We start from the raw sequence: 26,585 nt of genomic DNA, 5'->3' as shown, positions 1-26,585 counted from the left end.
GATGGCATTTTAAAAATCCCAGGCTTGGAGGGAGAGGACTATGTTTTTCCTCTACTGTCGTAGACAATTTGCTGGGAATCACAGCACTCATCTCCTGCATGCAAGTTTCCCATAAGCATCTGGTTGGCTACCATGAGATGTTGGGCTTGATGGACCTTTTATCTAACCCAACATTGCTCTTCTAACATTCTTCTGTCATTGCCAAGAGATCCCCTGTCTCAAAGCCAAGATCATGTTTAAAATGCAATATTTCCTGCTGCAACTTCCAACATTTAAAATAATTTAAGACCATATCAATCATAAACAACTGAATCACCATCATAGTAGCAGCAGTGAAAGTATTTGAGAACCATATATCACAGCCAGCTAGGGCAATATGAAACTAAAAAGCAGAGGCTGCTGCTTATTGACACCCCCACCCCAGTATCATTAAAAAACTGTCCTGAACAAAAGAAACAATAGATCCCAACTAAACACTACCTGATTTTATATCTCAAGGAAGGAATTCCATGGCCATTGCAGAAAAGACACTGTCCTTCGTACCTGTCTCTCTTCCTGTTAGGTACACGAACAGGATCTTTGTAGTTGAGATCAAATCCATGGCGTATTCGTATGGCTGTCCTTTAAGTAAAGGTAAAGGGACCCCTGACCGTTAGGTCCAGTCGCGGACGACTCTGGGGTTGCGGCGCTCATCTCGCTTTATTGGCCAAGGGAGCCGGCGTACAGCTTCTGGGTCATGTGGCCAGCATGACTAAGCCGCTTCTGGCGAACCAGAGCAGTGCACGGAAATGCCGTTTACCTTCCTGCTGGAGTGGTACCTATTTATCTACTTGCACTTTGACGTGCTTTTGAACTGCTAGGTTGGCAGGAGCAGGGACCGAGCAACAGGAGCTCACCCCGTCGCGGGGATTCAAACCGCCGACCTTCTGATTGGCAAGTCATAGGCTCTGTGGTTTAACTCACAGCGCCACCCACGTCCCTCGTCCTTTAAGTAAGTTGGTCCTAAATTGATAAGGGTTTTAAAGGCAATTGCTGCTACTTCGAATTGGACCTGGAAGTCTAGAGGTAGCCAATGGAGTGAAGAGGTGTCACGGGGCCCAGTTATGTGGAATGGGAATAGGATTTTGTCTGGAAGGAGAGTTCCTGATTGTTCCTCACTCCTAGTCAGCCAGGTTAATGAAATGAAGCATGCCACCCTATCCCTAAAATTATAGAAGCTGCCCATAAATCTTTCTTCCCTAAGTTCAGCACTCCATGGAATATGCTTGAAAACACCAGCCCAGCCACCCAGATTCACATACTTTCTCTGTCGCTCTGAAAACCCACATCTCTTCCCAAGTTTCAGTCCCCCGTTTCATCCATCTGATCGAAACCAAGTCCTCACGCCAAGCTAAAGTCTCCATTCTGCAGTTATGCTATTTACAGTACGTAGGTTTATATTACACTACTGTAATCTCCTAGGATCATAACATTTTTTTATTTATTTAAATGGAACATAAGCATATCTAACTTTCTCCAGATCGTGTCAAGTGCCTGTGATCAACGCAGAGGCACGACCCTCTCTTTGGGAATCGCTGTTTCAGGTCTCCAAATATTCTTTCTCTATATAAAGTTTTTTTTCTTTTTTAAAAAAACAATGTCCCCCTAAGCAAACGTTTAAATTGGCAAAGATAAGTACTAAGTCTTGCAAGGCCAGAACTCCTGCAGGGAAACTTTTGACAATATATATAATTTGTTGTATAATTCTGTAATTTCTTCTCTTTAACTCTTAAGACATAAAGGGACATGGGCACAGTGATTCAAATTGTCCTTTGGGCAAGAGATGTATAAGAATAATATTTAGATTAATCTGAATAATCTAATAAAACACGAACTATCCATCCCATTTAGTGTAGTTCATTTTGAAAGAAACAGTTTTCTTTTTTTTAATATATAGTTTACATTACAGTGCTCATTGGCGCAGAACCAGGTATTGCTGGGCCGCAGTTTCTTCATCCCTGACCAGTGGCGCCAACTTGGGCCCCAGACTGTGGGTGCCCAGTGTGTGTGTGTGTCGTGCCGTCATGACATCGAGGTGTGTCATGACGGCACAGGTGTGCAGTGTTGGCAACTGGGCTGCAGCCTGAGACTCGCAGTGGGGCATAGCTGTCAACCGTCCCTTATTTGGTGGGAAAGTCCCTTATCCCAGAGCTGCTGTCCCTTATTGATGATGTCCCTTAAATTTCCTGGGTTTCAAAGAAAGCAGCTCCCCTCCCTCCCTCCCTGCCGGCCAGGGAGGAGGGAGGCTCCAACTGTGTGGCTTGGCTGCGTTGCTCACCCAATAAGGAGTCTAAGAATGATGGGGGGGTGGAGATTGCATGCCTTGTGTCGATCAAATCGGCTGCGTTGCCTGGGGACTCGCCTTTGCTCAGCGCATCCCAGCGGAGAGGTGACGGTGGTTTTCCTTGCTTCATCCCCTTTGCTGGGTTGCTGCACTGTGGGAACCACCGCTTGAGGCTTCGTTTGGCTGCTGGCTGGGCTTTCTGCCTTTGGCTTGGAGGGGCTCAGAAGTCGAACATACCTGTGCTTGGAAAATCCCTTATGTTGGCTGCTGATCCCTTATTTTCGAGGCTGCTGGTCCCTTATTTTCAAATCTGTAAGTTGACAGCTATGCTGTAGGGCTTCTGTTGGGGGCCCGCTGTGGCTGCACCCACGGCCACAGTAGGTCCCAACAGAGAGGCCCCACGGTAGAAGTGCAGGCTGCGGCCTAGTTGCTACTGTGGCGCCAAAGTGCCGGAGGTAAGGCAGTGGCCGGTGGCATGCGGTGGCGTTGGGCAGAAGCTGGGCACCCACAGCAAAAAAATTGTGGGTGCCTGGGCCCCTGTGCAGTTGGAGCCAGTGTCCCTGACCATTGACCATGCTGGCCAGTTTAGAGTCGAAGAACATACAAAGGGTGAGATCTTCCCCCCACAACCCTGTTTATAAATGCTATTGCAGGAGTGAGGAACCCTTTTTAGCTGAAGGTTGCATTCCGTTCTGGAAGCCACAGGTAGAATCCGAGGCAAAAGTGGGAAGAGGAATTAATGCATTCTCCCCACCCCTGTGTACCTCAGGCTACTTTCAACACACTTTTCCCATGCCCTTTTGTGTCCTCCATCCAGTCATGCAAGAATCATCATCAGAGTTCAGGGATGCATTTCAGGCAGGTAAAAATACTCGAGGAGTATGTGAAGCAAGGCTACTGAGAATATGTAGTACGGAGAGAACTCTGAGAGCCAAATTGATAGGCCTGGGCCAGAGGGCAACATCTGGTCCCTGAGCCTGATGTCCCCAGCCTCTGTATTGTATTAATAGTCCTCATTTCATTTGCTGATGGATTGCTCCTTACATTATTTTGGGTGGTATGTGTGGGTGGAAGTTTTGTCATAAACAGCTGCTGGTGCTGTTGAAACTGATTCAAAACATTCTCAAAATGCTCTGTAACTCATTCTTCATCCACCCCAGTTATGCCAAGCTTTCTCCATTGTAGAATGTCTATAACAATGAAAAACGAAACTAATATCGGGGGAAACAGTTTTTTTATCAACCTAAAAAAATGGACCCAAATGGAATGTGGAAATTAGTCATTCACCAAAAAGCCATTTTGCAAAGAAGATGTAACCATGCTGTATATTTGTGTTTGCTTATACCATCCTTCACCAACCTAGGGCCCTACTAATGTTTTGGACCTACAACAGCATGGCTGTTGTAGAGAACATCTGGAGGGGGGCAGATTGGCAAAAGCTACTTAGAGATGCACATTTCTGAGAAACAGCCAGATGAGGAATATATTAACCTGTTCTCCTTAGTCATCGTAGTGATTTTATCATGCCTTTTTGAACTAGACAAAACATAAACCCACATGTCTAACTATAATTTCTATTTTTACTCAACCAGGTGTTCCACATCTGGGCACTGGGCAGTTGCTCAGCATGTGGTACCTGCCGTCTCTGTTTACAGAGCATGCTGTGTTTGAAGCTTGAGAAGGATGGAGAGGAGCTTTAACTGATAACATTTGAATAAATTTATATCTCACCAAAGATTAGATGGAGATGCCTTTTTAAAGAGCAACCTTTCTTAAAATTGGTTCCAATTAATTTGATCAACTAAAGTTTTATACTGGAATAAACTTGTCTGCTCAGAAGTAGAGCTGGGGGAGAAATTTGATCCAGTTCACATTTAAAGGTGAATCCACCCCAATTCACACTTTCTGAAACATAGCCATCCTTCAAAATTCTCACTTCTCCAAATTTTGCAGTGTAACCCCCCCCCTCAAACCAAGTACGTACTGTGCAGACGAAAACATATAGTAGGATAGGATAAAATGTGCTCATATATGTATACAATAGAGATAACAACATTTTAAAATATATGGGAAGATTGCACACAGAATTGCACACAAACATGTACATTTTAGGAGAGGTTTGCTGATGAATTTCCATGAGAACTTTTGCTATATATAATATATTTTTATAAACTGATGTGGAAGTGTGGAGAACTGGGCTTAAGACTGGAAAAATGAGAAATGAAGAAATGTGCTTATTCCTACTCAGAAGTAGGAACTTGCTTCCAAGTAAGTAAGTATAGGATAATTGCCACTTTAGTCTCATCACTGGTCTGATAAAAACTCGGAGCCCTGCAGCTGACACCTGGTGATTGTTTCCTCCAATGATTTTGGCAATCTGCTACTGCCCCGCCCCTGCAGATTTTGCCACAAGACGGAAGAAAGGCCTTTTCATCTGTTTCGACTTTTTAGGTACTTCCACAACAGGCCACATTCATACCATACATTCAAATCATTATGACACCACTTCCAACAGTCATGGCTTCCCTCAAAGAATTATGGGAAGTGTGGTTTGTTAAGGGTGCTGAGAGTTGCTAGGAGACCCCTGGTCCCCTCATGGAGTGACTATTCCCAGAATGGTTTAACAATCAATCCTTCTTAACAGGGAACTCCTGGGGAATTGTAGCACGGCTCTCAGCACCCATAGGAAACTATAGATCCCATAATTCTTTGCAGGAAGCCATGACTGCTTAAAGTGGTATCATAGAGCTTTAAAGGAATGGTGTGAATTTAGCCTTGGTGTTTTAAAGTAGAATTCCCACTTTTTGCCCTGTTAGAAATGATTGAAAATTGATGCTAATAGAAAGATGGACGGTGTGTATGTGTGTACCTGTGGGAGTATGGAAAATTATTCAGTTTATAGTATGTGTTTATTCAGTTTACAGTATGTGTGGGGAAGTTTTGGCCTGCCAGTTGTTTTGGAAGTACAACTCCCTCATCCATGCTTGCAAGCATTGATGCGAGTTGTAGTTCAGCAACATCTGCGGAGGGCAAAGTTTCCCCACACTTAGGAGGAGAACAGTGAATAGTCAGTGCTAAAAGTTGTTGTGGAAGAAACTCTTTGTGGCGATCACACAGGGGTCCCGGATGTTTGACGGTCTATTGATCCCTGTGCCACCACTGTGATTGCTTCCCCGCTGCCACCAACCCGTTTCTCTCGGGTGCACACAGAGTCCAGACAGTTGTTAACATTAAGTCAAATAAGCAAGTTTATTTTATAAGCATGAACAGGTTTATGGTTTCAGTTATTTTTTCTTGTCAGTTTCTTATCCTTAGTTTCTATACCGGCTTATACCTTCCTAATAACTGCTAATTTATTATCCCAACTGTCTATCTGACTCCTCCTATCAGTTTCTCTCACTCTCTCACATCAAAACTCGACCAACCCACAGACTTATCCTCCCTCTTCCTTCTTCAACTCCCAACTGACTTCCCAACAACTCCCACTCTAACTCTCCCAAAATATTAAGTTTTGGAGATTTTTTTTGGTAATTTTTATGGATTTTAAATCCATACATCTGGTAAAAATTCACCTGGATGTCATTCTGCTGTCCATGTCCCAGTTGTGTCCAGGAAAATCCAGACATATGGCGGCCCTAGCCATGAGAGAAGTGGGTGATCACTGCTGGCAGCTGGGTGGTCCAGGGCTTTGGTCTTATTACTGACTACAAGAAAGCTGGTTGTAAATATCAACTGCTGCTACTACTTAAAAGCAAAATGGGCCTTGAGAGAGGGCACTGCTCGAAATGGAGAGACAAGGAAATGTGTAGTGTTGGTCAAAAACAGTTTTTTAGCCCTGAAAAGAGGTTTCATGCCAGCTTGTGCCTCTTGGCTATGCAGAAGTGGCATGTTAGCAACTTAGGGAGAAAGAGGACAAATGGGCAGGACTAGTGGGGTGCCACAGGGTTCTGTCTTGGGCCCGGTCTTATTCAACATCTTTATCAATGACTTGGATGATGGACACAAGGGCATCCTGATCAAATTTGCCGATGACACCAAACTGGGAGGGGTGGCTAACACCCCAGAGGACAGGATCACACTTCAAAACGACCTTGACAGATTAGAGAACTGGGCCAAAACAAACAAGATGAATTTTAACAGGGAGAAATGTAAAGTATTGCACTTGGGCAAAAAAAATGAGAGGCACAAATACAAGATGGGTGACACCTGGCTTGTTGTTTTCTGCTGCTCCAGAGAAGCGGACACGGAGCAATGGATCCAAACTACAAGAAAGAAGATTCCACCTAAACATTAGGAAGAACTTCCTGACAGTAAGAGCTGTTTGACAGTGGAATTTGCTGCCAAGGAGTGTGGTGGAGTCTCCTTCTTTGGAGGTCTTTAAGCAGAGGCTTGACAACCATATGTCAGGAGTGCTCTGATGGTGTTTCCTGCTTGGCAGGGGGTTGGACTCGATGGCCCTTGTGGTCTCTTCCAACTCTATGATTCTATGATTCTAGGATTGGAGAGCTCCAAAACCTAGTGCTGCTCTCATTTTGGGAATGTCCCAGCAGTAATAGGGACATTGCTGGCTTGGAGTTGAACACCACTTTGAGCCTCGCCAGCCCTGTTTTACTGCTCCTGCACCTGGGGAACTTCTGCCTATTGAGGAGCCAGAGGGCTGAGCCAACGAGCCCCACCCTGGAAAACAATTGTAAGAACTCTGGCACAGCTGTAGCTGTTTCCAGGGAAAAGCCTTGTTGTGTGAACAGTTGTTTGTGGTTCGACAGCTGTGTTTGTTGTGAGAGCACAAATGCGACTCATGAATGCATAAAGTGTGATTCATGGTGTGCCTGGGTGGTGGTGGTTTTATATTTTTATTGTATTGTACTTTTGAGTATGCATTTACTGTAGCTGGGTACAAAGAAATAAGCTGAGGACGATGACATAACTTCCTCTATGCATGGCATTCCCAACAGTGAACTTTTCTGAGACCCTTTTTATTGGTTATAATAATATCAATGCATTACACTTGCAGGAGCTCAGTTTCCCCCCCCCTTCCATGGAAATGGTATAAAGCTGACAGCTCATAATGAAGAACAGTTAGTGTTAATGGAGTTCTCAGTACTGATTGGGTCTAATTAATTCTCCCATGTCCCTTGTACCTTTACAGTTCCTATATTGTAAGGTTACCAGATTTTTTTCAATGACTCCAGGGACCACTTTAAACAAACAAACAAACAAACAAACAAACAAACACGTTCGGGGTGCTGATGCTGCAGCAATGGCGGTGGCAGAGGGGCAGCCACTGCCTTGGCCTCCTCCGAGGCTTCTACTGTATCTCCTTTCTCCATGAGCCTGGTCAGCCCCTGAGTTGTTGGTTCTTCAGTGGTGGTAGTGGTGGTGGGGAAGTGGTGTGTGGTGGGTCAGGCATGGAAGGCAGAGAAGGAGGCCTGAGAGCGGCAGCGGCAGTGGGGAGGCTCGGGCAGCACAGTGCCTCCCTTCCCATCAGAGCAGCCCCAATCCCATTCCTACTTGCGTGCAAGCAGGAGGGGGCGGGGATCCCTCAGCTGGGAAGGGAGGCTTCCCATTGCCTAAGTGAGAGATCCCTGTCCCCTCCTGCTTGCACACAAGCTCCGATAGGCAGCATGAAGCCTCCCTTCACAAGCTTCGTTGCTGGGGTCAGGAAAGGTGGAGGCAGCCCGGAAGCTGCATCTTAGAGCCCCTGCACCACCATCATATGGGGACTTCTGAGCAGCTTCTGAAGCCAGCCAGAGCCAACTGCTCTGGGCTGCTGAGACTGCCGCTGCTGTGTTTCCCGGGGACATTAGATGAATTCCGGGGATGGAGTTTGTCCAGGGACTTATTCTCAAATCCGGGGACTGTCCCTGGGAAACGGGGACATCTGGTAACCCTATGTATATTGCAAAGCTCCAACCCAGATTGCCACGGAGAAGCATGGTTTCTGCTCTCTGTGTTTCCTTTGCATAAAACACCTAGATATGGTACACCTCTCCATCTGACAAAATTGCAGTGAGCTGGAAAACTAATTAGGCTATCTAATTGATTTTGCATGAGCTCCTCCAGGGAATGTGCTGCATCGCCGACACTACGGCTTGCACAACATACAAAATCCCAGAGAATAATTCTCGGGGGTTTTGGCTAGAAATTGACAACCAAACAATGCACTGAAACATAGGGTGAGAAGTGGTGTGGGTGGGATATTAGTAGGAGAAAAGGTTTCACGGTTGTGCCATTATTCACTATATGCTTCAACAAGTAGAGAGGAAATTTAAACCTAGGGCTTATGCAAACTTACCTTTCCTCCTCTCTTTCCAGTGATGGTGCACACTTTAAAGCACCCCTCCCCCTTTTCTTGCTCCAGAGCTTTCCCCATGAAAACCCACTCTTTAAAGCTCAATCAGAGCAAACATCAATCCATGGAAAACTCAATTTGATGTTTGCTCCTATTGAGTGCTAAATAGCATGCTTTCAGTGTTGTTCAGCCTGGACACTGAGTGAGATCCAGCGCCGAGGGCCTTCTGGCGGTTCCCTCATTGCGAGAAGTAAGGTTACAGGGAACCAGGCAGAGGGCCTTCTCGGTAGTGGCGCCTGCCCTGTGGAACGCCCTCCCAGCAGATGTCAAGGCAATAAACAACTATTTTACTTTTAAAAGACAACTGAAGGCAGCCCTCTTTAGGGAAGTTTTTAATGTCTAATGCTCTATTGTTTTTAATATTCAGTTGGAAGCTGCCCAGAGTGGCTGGGGAAACCCAGCCAGATGGGTGGGGTATAAATAATAAATTATTATTATTATTATTATTAGTAGTAGTAGTAGTAGTAGTATTTCATGAGGAAAGCCCTGAGGCAAAAACAGACACCCACCCACCCGTGCCTGTAACTAGTGGAGCAAAAGGTAAGTGTGGATAAGTCCATAGGAAAAAAAGGGGAAAAATCAGGATACAAAAATTGTGGGAAGCCCACAAGCATAGCATGAGCAGAACAGCACTCTTTCCACTCATTATCTCTAGCAACCAGTATTCAGAGACATACTGCCTCTGGTACTGCAGGTTGCATAGCCTTCTCCTCCCTGAGGATGCTTTCAGACATCATATGGCAAATGGTAATTTTAGCTCCAGCAATGTTACCTACTTGTTCTAGTGCCTCAGATTTTTTTGTTACTCTGATGGTAGTACTGGGGTATTTAGCTAGGGACGGAGCATCTAATTGAGCATAGTACTTAATAATGATACCTCACCTTTATATAGTGCCTTAGAATGCCCAAAACATTTTATATATTTTGATTTAGCAATCCTTACTACAGGGGTGGAAAACCTGTCACCCTCCATCACAAATGACCATTGGTCATGCTGTTGGGACTGACGGAAGCCCAACAACAACCGGAGGGCACCAGGTTGAAGAAGCCTGGCCTAATCACATATATTGTATACCTTCTATTTTGGTTCTTAAGATTCCAAGATGCTAGGAAATCCTTTTCCTTGGACTGTGCTTTGCTTGAAAACAGCATATGTATATTAACTGTAGAAACCTGGCTGAGGTACAAACCAATGTAATATGTTCTGGTTTAATGGCCTGACCCCAATATTAAAATAGCTTTGACTTGAGAAGGAAAGAAAAATGTATGCTTTCTTAAAGGTAATCAGCAAAAATATAGGGGCAGATTATAAATATTACTTTGAACTGTGATGATACAAAGTTAGATTCTCTCCTTTACAGATTTTCAGTAGTTTTCATGCTTTGAATTTTTAAATGTTTGCCACAATGCATCAGCCATTAGGCATCATACTTGAATAGGCAGAACATCAGCAACACCCCCCCCCCCCAACTGAATGACCGCGAGCAGAGAAATAGACAAATTTCAAAGGAAGGCATGCTAACATCCAGAGAACTCTGGGGTATGAAACACTTCTTCATTAGGAGCATAAGAGACATTTTTCAAGGTAGATATCCCATGAAGGTACCAGGTTAAATCACTCATGACTCTACAGATTTAGACATTTTGACATCCATTGTGTGTAATTATGTTACTGTTATGACCAATGCCATAAGAATACAGAGACAACATTTTATGATTCTCTAAAAACAGAAATGTGAATGCTTTTAAATGCATCAAAACTGCCATCGCTCTTCAGCCAGAATGGCTGTATTTATGGCTTCTCTTAATGTTCATGCTGAGTGGAACGCTGTTCTTGAGTGGCTTCATTATCCCATTAGTTCCAGATGTTGTCTGTATTTGTACTGATACACTGAAATAATTGTCATGGCAACAGATGAAAAACGTTCACCTTTTGATGGGATGACACATGCATAGTTCTGAGAGGAGCAAGGGGTCTGCGTTGTTGTTTTTCAATGTATTCTTCAAAATGTCATTTGGAAGCCCAATGCAATGGAACTGTCTCTAGTTGGCTCCACCGTTAGGCAAACTTAGATATTTTGGCGGGGTGCAACTAAGAGGCTTTACTGACATATCTGACCTCATGATTTCCTGACATTCTGGTGTAGCTGAGAAGGCCAACAAGTCTATGGAGGCTGAAATATTTATTTAAAACTGGGAGTTTTATGCATGGGTGCCATTTTGGATCTTGGGGTAGGGTGGAAGGAATCAGTTACTGAAAAGGTTGTTTTTGCATGTATTCAAGCTTTTGAATTGCAAAAAAATGAGTGCAGTTTTGGGAGCATTTGTCATGGTTCCATGCATACTTTCATAATACGCCATTTGATCTCCTGCTGTTTTTCTATCTCCCACTCCAAACGTTTTGTGGCTAGTGAGCATGCTGAGGTGACGCTTTGCTGAAGACCCCAGGAGGGTAGCAGCATGATGGGGATGTGTCTACCAGACAGCCCGAGGCTGGTGTATGTGTGGGTTCCTTCAACCAACTCTCTCACCTCACCAGTCACCATGCTCAGAGCCACAAGCCACAGTTCCCTCTCTACAGCTGTAGGAGCCTATCCCTGACCCTTCCATGGTATGTACCTCAGATACTGGGAGTAGCCCTGCCTCTCTAGAGGAGGAGGTTTCTCTGGCTCCGCCCACTCCTCAGATGGTGTAGAGAACCTCCTATACCACCTCAGTCCAAGAGGTACCAAAGAATGATGATGATGTTGCCAACTAGGTATTGTGGGAGATGGGTGTTTGTCATTGTCCGATCAATGGCTTAGTTCTGGGAGCTATATCACCTGCCTTTGCGTAGCTGTACCTAGGATTACTTATGTGTATTGCCTGTTGTGCATTAAGCCATTAATTTGCATATACTGTATATATGCAAATTAAAATCCTTTGCAAAGTCTCCTCTTTTGAGTTTTTGTTCTTCAGCAAGCAGGAGCCAGGACACTGTAAGCACTCTATGCATTGCTAATTTTATCACCTTTTAAGGTTTTTAAATTCTAGGGCTAATCTAAGAATGCAGTCTGTCCTTACGACATGAGTGTGATACATTGTGAAAAAACAAAGCTTGTTGAGAAAGCTGGAGAAATGACACAAAAAGTAAATATAACTGTTTTGGACCAGAAGGCGGGTGGTTGGAGAAATCACTTTTGTGATAACTATTTTGTGATACAGTGGTGCCCTGCAAGACGAATGCCTCGCAAGACGGAAAACCCGCTAGACGAAAGGGTTTTCCATTTTTCAATGCGCTTCGCAGGACGAATTTCCCTATGGGCTTGTTTCGCAAGACGAAAATGTCTTGTGAGTCTTGAGATTTTTTTCCGCTCCCCACCCCCTTTTTCGAAGCCGCTAAGCCGCTAATAGCCTTTTAGCAGCTAATCCGCTAATCCCTTAAGCCTTTAATAGCCGCTAATAGCCGCTAATAGCCGCTAAACCGCTAAGCCGCTAATAGGGTTGCTTCGCAAGACGAAAAAAAGCTAGACGAAGAGACTCGCGGAACGAATTAATTTCGTCTTGCGAGGCACCACTGTATTTTGTTTTCCCTAATGAAGATACTGTTTGAATATGGGTTTTAGAGCAAGGATGTTCTCAAGTCCACCCTTACTTTTCTTGTGCTGTAACTAGCAGCTTCCTATTTTTGGCAAAGTTGTTAGCCCTCTTCCCACAAGCATGACATATGGGGCAAAGCTGATTCTCATGGATGAGTTTGTTTGCCCCCTGGGAACCTTGGCTGGGTATAGCAATAGCAGGCTGCATTCTGATCTCATTGACACTGGGATAAATACTGTGAGTGGTTCTGCCAATTGAGTTGACTTCAGATTTTGGCTGCAGCACAAAACTGGCTGTAGAATGGGCTGTGTTGGAACGCGCTACTCTTTCACAATATACTCTGGGATAAGTGTGTATGTGACGGATACTGACGGTTTAATCTGTGTTTACATTTTTAATGTTTTGTGAATAGCTTTTAAAAGGTGAGCAAAAACCAACAGGGACGTGAAACCCTTGCCAACATGGCCTCTTAAAAGTGAAAAAGTATACGGCCTATTACTGAAATCAATAATATTGCTTAGCACTAACACTTTGTAGTGTTTAAAAGTAGGGCTGAGCGGAAAGTTTGACTTTGTGAACTTCAGGATCAAAATCTGAAGAGCAAGGGGTGAAAAGGAGGGGCTGAAGCTACATTTAACAAGAAATTACATTTAACAAGTAAATAACAAAAACGCCTGCCCCCAAGTCAGACAGCAAGGTCCCCAAAATGATTGCAAGCTTTCACACTCCACAAAAAACCCACCAAAATGACAATACCCCTCAATATCTTGCCAAATTTACTGTGCATTCGTGTGTTCGTGAGGTTTTTTTTTATCCTTCCTCAAATTGTCTCAATAATCCATAAAACTATTCTGTGAGGTAGGCTAAGACTGAGAGGCAGCTGCATGCCAGAAGCATCTATTTCTGGTGAGCACTGAACACAGTTCAGTCATTTAGAGCCAACCTAGACATGTGGGGAAGCCACATCTATAAATTATGCCCATGTCTGCCCTGTTTCCATAGAACATGGGGTGGGGTTTCTACCTTTTTAATATGAAAAACAACATGCAGGGGAGGAAAATGAAACCCAAGTCCTCCGCCATCCCTTCTTGTGATCTGTTTACAGTCTTCTTTCTGCCTACATCCTGTCTACTGTTGATTATCCCATGGTCCTTGCCTATGCTTCCTAGGGATGGTGGCACTTATAACTTAGCAATATCTGGAGGGCCAAAGGTTCCTCGCTTTTCTCTTCAAGCAGCAGAGCTCAGCAAGGCAAGGCTTCCTTCCTCTGCACGCTGCTTTTCATATCAAAAGTAGACCTTCTTACAAGTGTGTACCGTTGCCCTGTTGCAAGGGTGGGGAATCTCTGGCCCGCGCAGCAATCTTAGCCTGCCAAAGTATCCAGTTTGGCTTGCAAGGCCATTTTCCCCAAACCCATGCCCACCTGTCCATCATCATTGGTGATGTCAGCTGATGGGTGGGAGAACAAGGTTTAATTTTGCATTGGCTGTGTGCCGTCTTCCCATCAGGGAACAGGGTCATGCAGCCCAGGCAGCAGAATATATAAAGCAGATGAACGGAGATTAAAGTACTTATCCAAAGCAGTGTTTGAAGCAGCAAATGTGCTTCTGTGAGTGATGTGAGGTAGCCCTCACGCTCCTGTTTCAGCTGAAATGGGAGCACAGGGCCTGCCTTAAAATGCTTCTCAAAAGTGCTGTTTGAAGCAGCCACACCCCTCTTTCATTTAAAGGAGAAGGGTGGGGGGTGTATGCTTCAAAAGCACTTTTGCAAAAGTCTTTAAGATGGCCTCAGTGCTAAAATGGGAGCATGGGAGCTGTCCTAAAACTTTCGCGAATCTCATTGTGTTCCTCTTGTAAATTTTTGAGATTGGTAATGAAAGGGAGAGGAGGGGAGACTTGCAACGCCATGCATTTAATACATGGTTGGGCTTGTCAAATTTGGCTCATGAGGCTGATCCTGATAAGGACCTGGCCTGTGCAGAATTGCTCCCCATCCCTGCCCTATTGTATCTTGTTTGGCCTTTAAGACGCTATGCTACACTACTCTCAAATAGTAAACTAGTTGTTAGCTTCAGATATATAGAGAGAAACCATGATTTCACATGAGACCTGAGGAACCACGTGGAACTTCAACAGTTTTGTAAAAGGACCACGCACCCTTCTTGACAGGTGGCACTCATTGTGAGATGAATCTAGAGGTTTCATGTGTTTTTTAGTGTTTTTTACTGGATGGTGCCAGAGATTTATTCATTCATTTCTGAGCATTTACATCCTCTTCTGTCTGAATATAAGAAGGGTGGCTTTGATCTCTGGATTAGAAAGTGTAACAAACAAATCCATCATCAGAATCCCTTGTCATACTGGTTTTATTTTGTAAAACTACTCACAAAAGCAGAAAGCAATTGTGTTGTGTTTCATGACTTCATGTGAATCTTGCATTAGCAGAAGTCTTAGGTTGCGTACTTATTACCATATACTTGGCTGCAGCATGCTCCCATTTCTGGTGTTTGACGGCCTGTGCAGATGACGTTAGGCACGATCCACATCTGTCCTGCAGTTTCATGACAAATACTGCAGCATACAATGTGCTTTCCCTCAAACCAGCTTTCATCTGATCTGAGAACGTAAGCCACGTTCACTTTGCAGTTCAGCTGAGTTGCGTATATTTGAGACAGCCATTGAGCTTGCACAGATGACAGCTTGCTTAATGGGATTTGTGGTGCCTGTGTGTTGTAGACAGGTAATGTGTTTTGGGAGAAGAAATCCCTGGCCCCCCATCTCTGGTGTGCACAGCAAATGCAACTTGAAACACAGTAGGGAGAAAATACCTTGCAACGTTTTAAGCCACTAATCTGTACAGAAATGTGTCAGTTTGGGAAGCAGTTCTACATCAACGGAAACTTCTTCATTTTGCTGCTTTTTTATTATTTTTCTTCATTCTGGAAAATAAAAAAAAATGCTGTATATTTTTGGACTGCTAATTGTAATTGCGAAGAACAAAACTAAATACTCACCCCACCCCCTTGTTATGGGCTTAGTTTCGTGTTTTGGATTTCAGTGTGCATAATAAATTACTCCAGAAACAATTCTTGAACATTACTTTGTTGTTGTTTGATTACTTTCCAGCTACAGGAAAAGTGGGTCAATTGCAAGAACAAAATAGGTTTTGAAAAGATTCAAGTTTTTTGTCCTCGAATGTGGGTCTTCAGATACTTTTCAAAAGCATAAGGGAGATCAGTGCCCAGTGGCGTAGCGTGGGTTGTCAGCACCCGGGGCAAGGCAAGTAATTTGCGCCCCCTAACCCGTGGATTTTAGCACTCGGGCAGAGAGCTGCGAGTGCGAGCGTGCCCCCCCCCATATGTTGCGGCCGGTGCGGCCGGGCCCCCCTGCACCCCCACGTTACGCCACTGTCAGTGCCCAATTCAGAGGGGCTCCTTGGCTTCTCACAAAGTTGCTTGGCAGAAGGAGATTCCGAAGGAGCATCTTCTGTGATTGTTTGCTGAACTGGGAAAAAGAGCCATATCTCACCTGTGTTAAAGGCAAAGGAATGCCCATCAAGTTTAGGTTACTGGTACTGGGGACGTTGGCTTGGCCAATTTTCATATAAAAGGTAAAGGTACCCCTGGCCATTAGGTTCAGTTGTGACCAACTCTGGGGTTGCGGCGCTCATCTCGCTTTATTGGCCGAGGGAGCCGGCGTACAGCTTCCGGGTCATGTGGCCAGCATGACTAAGCCGCTTCTGGTGAAGCAGAGCAGTGCACGGAAATGCCGTTTACCTTCCCGCCGGAGTGGTACCTATTTATCTACTTGCACTTTGGCGTGCTTTCGAACTGCAAGGTTGGCAGGAGTAGGGACCAAGCAACGGGCACTCACCCCGTTGCAGGGATTCGAACCGCCGACCTTCTGATCAGCAAGTCCTAGGCTCTGTGGTTTAACCCACAGCGCCACCCGTGTCCCTCAATATACTTTACATTAAATATGGCTGATAAGAAGAGCCCTTAGGACAAGCCTATGCAACATGTGATTTGCCAGCTCAAATGCAGACCACAAGCTGAGTATGGCAGCTCAGCAGGTTCTCAATAACCCCTATTGTTTTGCTGTCTGTTGGGGACTGCAAAACCTGGGAAAGGGGAGAGATAAGGGCCTGGCAGGCCATTAAACTTGCCTGTTGGGTTGTGTTCAGCTAAGTGGGTCACAGGTTGCACAGGCCCGAATGAGGATAATGATTTCCAAATGGTGAGTCAGGCATTTGGACTCCTGTGAATAAGTTTCCAGGCTCCAGATATTAGATGGTGATGCACCAAGAAATGCAAGCCCAGTGAAATCCCTGGTCAGGAGGTGCTCCAGTGGAAAGGCAGCTATGCTGATTAATCCTCTTGGGCAAAACATTTAGGAGTTGGCTTAGGAGTCTCATTAAAAAACAAACCCTTGTACTTCGACTAGTGTACAATAATTGTAGATAATTTAACAACGATACAGGTATATCTGCTGAGCAAGGTTTTAAAATAAGCAAAGCAGCAAATAGCAATTTGGCATTATGCCGAGCCTGTCTTTTGCTTTATTAAAAAGTGCAGAATTCTGTATTTTGGTGCTAATTTAATTTCACACTGGACATGATGCAGCTAAAGTTAGTTGCTTCTACAGCATAATTTTATGCATACCTGGACCAGAATAGTCTGCTATCAGCAGTGCTTGGAAAGTAACTTTTAAAAGGAACTAGATGTAGTTGAAGTTCATCCTCTCCAAAAAGGAACTAGCTACAGTTCAAAATAATATTTTGCAAGATGCTGTCTTTCAGCCTAGGTTTCCCTATCTATTAAATAAAATTAATATGTTCCTGACCTGGAGGACTGTAAGGCTCCTAGGTGAAGAGTTATATATTAGGAGCCTTATGTGTATGCCTGTTTAATGTACTGAAAAATATTCTTAATAACAAGCTTTTTTTTATAGTGCCTGATTTTAAAAAATAAATAAATAAAAATTATGTGGACTGCTGCATTGCTGAACATAATGAATTCCATGTAGGAAGCATGTGATGCTGAGAAGGTCACAGGGGTTAGATTTATGTTGCCATGAACATTTAGCATTCATGAAGGCAGATTCAAGTAGGCACATATATATTCTAGTTTCAATTGTCAGACCTTTTAGGAAATTCATAGTTAAGAAAAAGGAGATTATTGCTGGTGGGGGAGGGGGTTAGAACTGAGTTGTATTTTAGTGTTTGGAAATGGCAAATACTTAAAAATTCAAGTCCAGATCATGTGTCTGGGGCTTTCATTGATTTTGGCAACCTGACTTGAAGCTTGTGTCTTTTCCAAGCAATTTACGAAATCAAGTACATTTTATATTTTTTTACATATTATACCTAAAACTTGCTGCTGATTTTAAGCGTTGTAATACCCACCATTCTCAACAATTTTAGCAACATTTATGACATGATTTGGACATAATAGTTTTAATTTCCACCAATGCCTTTTTTTGGGGTGGGGAGTGAAGTAGTCTATTCTGAAAGCTTGAAGTTTGGATAGTTAAATGGTATTTTGTTATGTGGGTGTTTCAGCTGTCATTTGGAAGTTCATGAATGTTGAACATCTATGAAAAAATGCAACATACTTATAAAACCAGGATTCCCTTTGCTCCACCCCACTCTGCTGTTCTTCCAGTGTGCCAGAGAGCCAATGTGGTGTAGTGGTTAAGAGCGGTAGATTTGTAATCTGGTGAACCGGGTTCGCATCTCCGCTCCTCCACATGCAGCTGCTGGGTGATTTTGGGCTAGTCACACTTCTCTGAAGTCTCTCAGCCTCATTCACCTCACAGAGTATTTGTTGTGGGGGAGGAAGGGAAAGGAGAATGTTAGCCGCTTTGAGACTCCTTCAGGTAGTGATAAAGCAGGATATCAAATCCAAACTCTTCTCTGCCTGCCCTTCAGAGCCAGTGCATCTTGCAAGGCTGGGCCTCAGTGGTGGCAGCCTCTCTTCCTCCTCCTCACCTGCTCTCCAGCAGCCCCTATGAACTGCCCAAGGGAGGAGGCCAGTAGCAGTGGCTATGGAGAGGCAATGGGATGCCTCCTTGCAGGCGCCACTGCCACCAGCACTCAGGACAATCGCCAGCTCCTCCTCCTCCTTGAACTCAGTGGTGGCACTGGCAGGGGAAATAGGGACATTCTGGGATCAAATCAGAAGCCAGGGTGGTTTTCATAATTCTGGGACTGTCCCTGGAAAATAGTCGGGCTAACATAAAGGCCCTGCATTGGAATGGAATTAATAATTTTGAAATATAAGTGACCCTGTTATCTGTTGTATTTAAACCATGAAACCTGGGGGAGCAAACTTTATTTACCGCTGACTTGATATTTTGTTCCTTAACCTGATCTGAATACAGTATTATGACAAATATATTGCTCACTTGAATTATGCAAGAGTTCCAAGTCAATACAAATAGATCTGATTGTGCTATGTAAGTGTTGGAACCGTCTGGTTTTATAAGTGTCCTTAAGTAAGTCAGATATCAGACTTGAAGGTTGGCAAAGAAAATGGCAATTCAACCAGTGTTTTATAGTTCTAGCCCACATCCAATATTCCTTTGTGTGTACACCTAGTTCTGTACCTAGTTCTGCTCACATCGTCTCATACTTGATTGAACTTGGAAGCCCCAGGATACGTCTCAAGAAACTTGAGTGTATCTTATCTAAATCACTATTATATGCTTGTATCCAACCAAGTTCCGTTATTAGATTCAGAGAAGGATTTTGTTCTACACAAATACAACCGTTTCCCGCAGCTTGGGGTAGGGGTTCTGTTGGTAGATCCACTAGGTTCATTTTTGGAGCACAGGAAGGTAAACCTCCATCCTTTTCTTGGGTGTTATGTACTAAAGTTCTCACCCTGGGCCAGCAGGAGGATACTATAAACAGTTCAGGTCCACATATGCAAATAAGGGATCGAAAGTGACATTCAGTGATTGGATAGTTACAGAAAATGGTTACTGTTGCGTTGTAGTGCTCTATATAAGCAGGCTGGCTGAACCCTTCAGTTCAGTTCTGTTCTGGCCTGTGAATAAACAAGAGCTGTTTGAAGAATCGATGTGTCGTCTGATATGTTCACCCACAACTTAACATTGGGCTTCATCATCTGATAATCCTTGGCCCTGAAGAACTTCTATAGATGTCAAATGGTTGCAGATATTGGATCTATTATCAGTCCCTACCTCCAATTCTTTGACTCCTTTCATTATGTGACTCATAGAGTCAAGAATATCAATGACTGTTTGTTGCTCTTCCTGAGGGAGTTTCCTACAGGAGCTAAGAAAATCACATTCCAAGGGGTTCGTGAAATGCTCAAATCCTGGGATTGTTTGTTTGGAGAAATCAGCTGATCCTTTTGACCCTCCTGGTTATATTGCTGTTGAGGATAGTTCTGGCCATGTAGCTTACAAATATAAATAGTACCTCAGTCCCTACCCTCAGGATACCCAAGGAAAAAGGAAGGAAGGAGAAGGGGGGGAAGTAAGCTCAGCCCCCAGTTCTTCAGATTACAATTCTTAAACGAATGGGAGCAGTTCATGTAGTTTGCTGCCATGTGAAGGAGGACCAACAAATACAGTGGTGCCTCGCAAGACGAAATTAATTAGTTCTGCGAGTTTTTTCGTCTTGTGAATTTTTCGTCTTGCGAAGCACGGTTTCCCATAGGAATTCATTGACGGTTTTAAGAAAAAGGTGCAAGACGTTTTCGTCTTGCGAAGCAACTCAAAAAACAAAAAACTCTTTCGTCTTGCAAGGCATTCGTCTTGCAAGGCATTCGTCTTGCGAGGTACCACTGTAGCCCTTTTTCTCACCTCTCCCTCTGCCCTGCAGACTGGTGGAAAGGCAGTTGCTACATGACTGCTGGGGAGACTGAAAAGCAGCTGGTCTCTTAGCACAGACAGTGGCGTAGCATGGGTTGTCAGCACCCGGGGCAAGGCAAGTAATTTGCAACCCCTAACCCGTGGATTTGTGCCCCCTAACCCTAACCCCCAGATGTTGCGCCCGGTGCAGCCGGCCCCCCTTGCACCCCCCACGCTACGCCACTGAGCACAGACAATGGAATAGTGCTGTTTCCCTTCTCTCCTCTCTTCTGCAGCCTGTTGGAGAATCTGCCCTTGCTGCCGAAAAGGTTGGCTGAAAAAATAAACACACAAATGCCAGAATCTAATATTTCCAGGGTCATGATTCCTGCGAATGGCTTTGCTAGCTCAGTCTGTTCCATAGATTACCTTGGAGCAATTGTTGTTCATTAGCACTGTGCCTAGTTTAGATAAAAACCTGCCAATAGTCTGAGGTTCAACAATCTCTACAGTTGTTTTAGGCTACTTCCACTTTTCCACTGGTCTCAGTAGTTAATGTCAAAGGAACTTGTTTCAGTTGTGGCTTTAATAGCTTGAGACTTAGAGACACATATTTTTTTTCTCAGTTTTAGTATTTATAGAAGTAAATAAGGCCACATGCTTTTGTACTGGTTTCAGGCAGTTGTGGGCAACAACTCTCTAAAATTAGTTCAGGTGAAAATAGATCCAGAAAGAGGCCAATATATGAGAACTCTTTGAAGGCACATCTGTATTAGAAGGCATTGATTGATACTGGGATGGGGGCACATTTGTTCAGCCCAGGGACCACATTCCTTCATGAGTAACCTTTAAGGGGCTGCATGCCAGTTGTAGGTGGAACCACAGGCAGAAAAGTAGTTGGGGACAGATGAAAAAGCTTGTGGAGCAATGAATGACCTTTTCACAGTAGGCTGCGTTCCAGCTGTGCAAAAGCCAGTTTTCTACACCCACCAACCTTCTCTTCTATATTCCCTCTAAAGATAAGCGAGAAGCATTATTATAGTTCAAGGAACATTTTGCAGGCAAAATGCTCAACAAGGGCATGGAGCAGGGCCTGGTGAGCGGCGTAGCCTGTGGTGAGGGGTCTACAGTCTAGGGGACATTCTTAGGAGCCAGATAGAGAGGCCTAGAGGAGTGGTTCCAATTAGCTAATTGCTGCAGAGTGCGGACCCCCTGTTTTTCAAAAGCCAAGCCATGGACCCCCTGCTTTTGTAAATGTTGATATTTCAGTAGTAGTTTTTGTTATGGAATAGTGCCGCCACACCCTCCAACATGTCCCATCACAAAACTGGGCCACGGATCTTCTAGGCTTCACTCCTGCGTGAGTCACATAACCCGCATGAGAACGCAACACTCATTAAACACAAGGTTTTAGGTGACGCATGTCCGACCACAGTCTCTTACATTTTTGAATGTTGTGTTCTAGTGTGAGGGCACAATCCCTCAAAACGATATGTCCCTGGCAGTTGACGGATATGTGACATGGACCCCCTGGGGTCTACAAACCACCACTTGGGAACCGCTGGCCTCAAGGTTCTCCCTCTCCTCTGAAAACAAGAGATCAGTGTGATATTTCTAGTTACCATGGGGAATTTTTATATTCAAGAACAAATGAAACCCTGATCAAGTGGATGTGACAGGTTTATTGTTACTTAATATATACTGTCAGCCTTTCCACAAATGTACCCTAGCAGAGGAATGTGTCCAAGAGCTTGGGTCTCAACTACATCTATTTTGTGTAAATGTTTAATTGTTTTTTAATGATTGTTTTTCTAAAAAAATATTTTTAGCTGTTCCTATTTTTATCTGTAAGCCACCTTGAGTCCCTGTCAGGGAAAAAGGCGGGATATAAATAAATACATAATAATAATGTGGTAAAATGGGAATGTATTGCTCTATAGCACATAATCACAAGGGAGATGTTTCACAGTTTTAATAGGTAGGTACATAAGCATTGGGATGTAGAGACTAGTGTAAAAGAAAATATACATAGGCAGTGTTTTTTTTTTCCTGGGGGGACGCATACCCCTAAACATGTTGTGAATCTAAGTTTGGCCTCATTGAGGGGCAGTGTTTCAATATGAGTAGGAAAATGAGAGTACCCCTAAACATTTCTTAAGGGGAAAAAAAGCACTGTACATAGGCAAACTGATATATCACAACTCAACCAAAGATTCAGTGTGTTTATAGTTTGAAAATGAAACTCAATGAAAATGTTCAATCTAGCATTCTGCAAAGTATTTTGCATAGTGATTCCGCTTTCTTTTGAACCAGTTGGAAGGATGTGTAAAAAAGCCACTAGCCCACAAAAAAACCCACTAGCCAATATGTCCATACTTATTTTTGTTGTGCGGCCTGACAGGTGACAGGGTGAGAGGATGGGACAAATTTTGTAATGATTTTGTGCTTTCACATTTGGAGGAAATTTTAACTTGCCACTGGGGGCAAGTAATTATAAACAAGTCTAAGGAAAACTGAAGATTGGATAAAGGGTGGGAGAAAACACAGCAAGTAAGAGCATAACCTTTATTTGAACTGACTAGTGCTTAAATTCCTGGAGAGAGAGACTTTGTGTGACCTAATCTCAAATACTAACTGAAATTTATGACACTCAAAAGCTTGCATCTGGCAATTCAGTTGGTCCAAATTTATTTTATGCAACTAAATTTATAGGCCACTTAATAATGAAATTAAGAAGTTTACATTAAACAGCACACACACACGTCTTGCCTGATTTTTTTTTTAAGGGGGCAGGAGAACAGGAAAAAGCCATTGGCAAAAAAAGTCTCTCAAAGGCCTTCAGAGCTGAGTAAACAAGGGCAGAGAGCTTCAAAGCTCTTTCCATGGTGGGAAAACTCAGCACAGAATTATCTTTTGAGTTCTCTGCCTTGCATATTGGGCTGTGGGAAGTTCTCGCACAGGTTCTGGAGGCCTTTGTGAGATCTCAGAAAGCCCTGCGAGATCTTGTGCAATCTCTGGAAGGTAAGATTGCCCCCTGCAATCTAACCCCCCCCCCCAATATGCAGTCCTACTGTATAGTTCATTGAGACCAACTGAGCCTCTGCTAAGGGCCTCCTACACTGTACACTTTAAGGTGGCATGGTTTCTCAAAGTGTTTGATACTGAGGTCAGTCAGTGGGACTGTACAGGTAGGCTTACCATATTTCAAGAAGTAAAATTCCTGACACACACACACCCCACCCCCAAAGTTGTTGAGCTTTGTGTTGGAATTGTTGAGCGAGGAAGCTGAATTAAAGAAAGAGGAGGCAGTGAAGCCATGTGAAAATATCCTACGCCAAAGGATAAATGGACCCAAATCTGATATCAGGATTCACAAGACAGAGAAACCAGTAGGAGAACACTTCAGTCTCCCAGGACATTCTATACAAGATCTCAAAGCAGCTGTCTTATTACAAAAGAATTTCAGAAATAGACTGGAAAGAGAAGTGGAGAGACCTGGTTTGAATAGAGACATTGGATTCTTATCTCATTATACATGATATAGCTATTTTTAGCCATCTCGCCCATCGCTTTTTCCTGTAAGACCAATTGCAGTCGTTAACATTCGTCAGCAGGTTTACCACATTACCTATCAGCCAATCACCCATTCCCACCACCCTTCTGAGTTATACCCCTCCCCACCCTCTCACTATAGATAAGGGTCTGGTGACTTCTGTTTCAGTGTATCTGAAGCACACAAAAGCTCATACCAATAGCAAACTTAGGTGCTACTGGAAGGAATTTTTTTATTTTGTATCGATGTAAAAATAGGTTATTGAGGTTGACTGAGGCCAGAGGAGAGAACAAAGCTTATCTTTCTCCTGTTCCTTTTATTATTTACTTGGGGAGCTCTGCATGCAGAACCATGTGTGTGTGTGTGTGTGTGTGTGTGTGTGTGTAACTGCGCCAGGGCTCCCTTTCCCTGCCTTGCCCCTCGTGCCTCTACGTGGGCAACTTGGGGAAGGCAAAGGTGGCATGAGCAGAAAACGGTAGTTGAGGAAGGGGGAAGTGTGGGCATGGACAGACTGGGGGGCCCGTGTCCCGCCTGCCGTCTACCCTCAGCAACACGCTCTCTCTCCTCCTGGGCCCGCCCCCCTTTTGCCATTGGTGCCCTTCAGGGCAGCCCTGGAGACAGACAGAGAGAGACACTAGTAGTTTGGGGCTGTTCGATATGACGCAGGGGCTGTGTGTGAAATATCCCACCCACTGCTATACGTCCAGGAAATTCCGGAAATCTCTTAAAATTCAACACCCACACACACCTGGGCATCATTTTAGGCATCTGATTACTGTACATGTGCAGAATTTTCTGGATGTATGGCAAACCCATTATGAGGTACAATGCCAATAATAATAATAATAATAATAATAATAATAATAATAATGAAATATGAGCCTAAAAAAAGGCACAGGCATATACAGAGGGTACCTTCCTTGCTAATGCATTTCCTAAGTTGATTTTACACCCTTATTTATTTTATTCTTAGTAATGGTGATTGATGATAAATAAATCTTAATTATACAGTGGTGCCTCGCAAGACGAAAAGAATCCGTTCCGCAAGTCTCTTCGTCTTGCGGTTTTTTTCGTCTTGCGAAGCAAGCCCATTAGCGGCTTAGTGGGCTTAGCGGATCAGCTGATAAGCGGCTTAGCGGATCAGCTGTTAAGCGGCTTAGCGGCTTGGGGAAAAGGGGGGGGAGGAAAAAACCCCCGCAGGAACTCGCAATACATAGCAAATTCGTTTTGCGAAGCACCTCCAAAATGGAAAACCCTTTCGTCTAGCGGGTTTTCCGTCTTGCGAGGCATTCATCTTGTGGGGCACCACTGTATATTGACATTTCTTTACTTTATCTGATATACATTCCCAGTCATTTGGGTTGGGGTCTATGGCAACTTTATAAGCTCATTTGGAGGTCATGGGCTCAGAAGTTTGGGGACCCCTGATGTAAAGTGAGAATGTAAGAGTTATATTGGCAACTACATAGGTGCACTTGTGAAGGATTTGGGCTTGGAGAGGGGGATGCTTGTGTTTTCCCTGTGTACTAGCGTGTGAAAAACATTTTAAGGGGAAATATCTGTTCTTTCTGAGGTCGATGAATAAAGGAATATAGCAGGCTTCCTCAACCTTGGCCCTCCAGACTTTTTTGGCCTACAACTCCCATGATCCCTAGCTAGCAGGACCAGGGTTGATGGGAAATGTAGTCTCAAAACATCTGGAGGGCTGAGGTTGAGGAAGCCTGGAATAAAGGAAGGCGCAGAAAAGCAGCAGAGAAGGTGACAAATGTTCGTTTGAGGAAAAAAGAGAGCTTGTGTGTGAGAGTGTGTATGTGCGTGCAGGGGAGCTCGCCATGCCACTGTTTTGTTGTTGCCGTGGGAGAATGGAACAAAATACAAGTGAATATTTTATTAACGGCCTAGTTTAATTTTGTCTCTCAGATAAATAGTTTGTCGTACCATAAACAAACCAAATCAGATGTGTTCCACATGCCCTCTCGTTTAGCTGCAGACAAAGGTTGCCCACAGTTAAATGGGTGTGCTTTGTGCCTGCGTATCACTGAAAGTTGCCTCTAATTAACTTGGTTGTAAGCTACAGCCCTTTAGGATCTGTTAAATTCCGTGGTAGGAAAAAGAATTAATAAAAGTACTGTGCTCTAGGCAAGATTAATCAGGGAAGGGTTAGGCAAACTTGCCACTAATGGGAGAGTGCTACTGTTTTCCCTGTTGGGCCAGGATCCTTTACAGTTCCCTACAAATCAGAAAGAGTTTGTTTCCTTATCGTATGAAATGTGAAGAGTCCTCATATACGCAGTTTGGGGGATGTACACAACACAAAGCACCGAACGAGACTGTGAAGCTACACAGGGCTGTGATAAATATGGCTTCGGAACCTCATTTGAGCCTCTGTCTCAGGCCTGTTCCCCCCTTTTTGGAATAAGAGGCAATGGCACTCGGAAGTTCATTTATCAGGAAGTGCCCTTCTTTAAATTTTAGGGACATAATTTAGATAGATAGATAGATAGATAGAAATTTATTTGTCATTGTCCGTATATACACAGTATACACAACAACGAAAATCAAACACCCACCCAAAGACCGGCTTCACATACACATTTGCACGTACCTCCAACACTCTCATCCCGTTCAGACATAATCTATAAAACATACATAGTCCAGAATATAACATGACCTGTTAAAAGCATAACATGACCTAAACCCTATCTCATTCCTTCCTACTCCCTGCTTGCTATTTCTTACAACTGGCCCTGAGATCATTGTTTAGTGCAATCAGAGCTCTTGGATAGAAACTATTCAGAAGGCGTGTGGTTCGTATTTTCATTGTCCTATATCTTCTGCCCGAAGGCAACAGTTCAAAGAAGTTGTGAGCAGGATGGGTGGGATCTCTCAGGATATTGTGTGACTTCTTCAAAGTGCGAGATGTGAAGATCTCATCCAGGGTTTATTGACTTCCCTTTC

At 43.9% G+C, this 26,585-nt stretch overlaps 1 protein-coding gene across 5 annotated transcripts in view; it reads left to right on the top strand.

The window, feature by feature from the left end:
• FBN1 (fibrillin 1) overlaps positions 1-26,585 on the top strand; it is a 229,677-nt gene that overhangs the window by 64,409 nt on the left and 138,683 nt on the right. The window lies entirely within an intron of this gene.

Source organism: Podarcis tiliguerta, assembly GCF_965153285.1.
Source record: "Podarcis tiliguerta genome assembly, chromosome: 14".
NCBI classification, from domain to species: Eukaryota; Metazoa; Chordata; class Lepidosauria; order Squamata; family Lacertidae; genus Podarcis; species Podarcis tiliguerta.
Note: the sequence above shows the minus strand (reverse complement) of the source record. Positions and strands in the feature narration are given on the sequence as shown.